This window comes from Meleagris gallopavo, chromosome 30 (genome assembly GCF_000146605.3).
Source record: "Meleagris gallopavo isolate NT-WF06-2002-E0010 breed Aviagen turkey brand Nicholas breeding stock chromosome 30, Turkey_5.1, whole genome shotgun sequence".
In the NCBI taxonomy this organism is placed as follows: Eukaryota; Metazoa; Chordata; class Aves; order Galliformes; family Phasianidae; genus Meleagris; species Meleagris gallopavo.
In genome coordinates this window covers 2,118,418-2,118,686 of record NC_015040.2, presented here as the reverse complement: position 1 = coordinate 2,118,686, position 269 = coordinate 2,118,418, and positions in this window count along the sequence as shown.

Here is a 269-nt window from a genome sequence, read left to right as displayed (position 1 = left end):
CCATTAGGTTCCAGAGTTAACAGCTCCCTGCTGCCCGCCGGGCTCGGCCGCAGAAACACCTGTCCGTCGTGTCCCCCTCCTCCCCCCCCCCGCCGGTGTGTCACCTGGGGAGGCAAAACTGAACAGAAGAGCGTGAAATAGAGGAAAAAATATCAAAATGTCACATATACGTCTGTAATCTTTATATACATACTCTAAAAATAAATGTGTGCCAAAGGAAGAAACGTCCAGCCAGGGGCTGACCCTCCCTTAGAGCCCCCTCCCCCTCC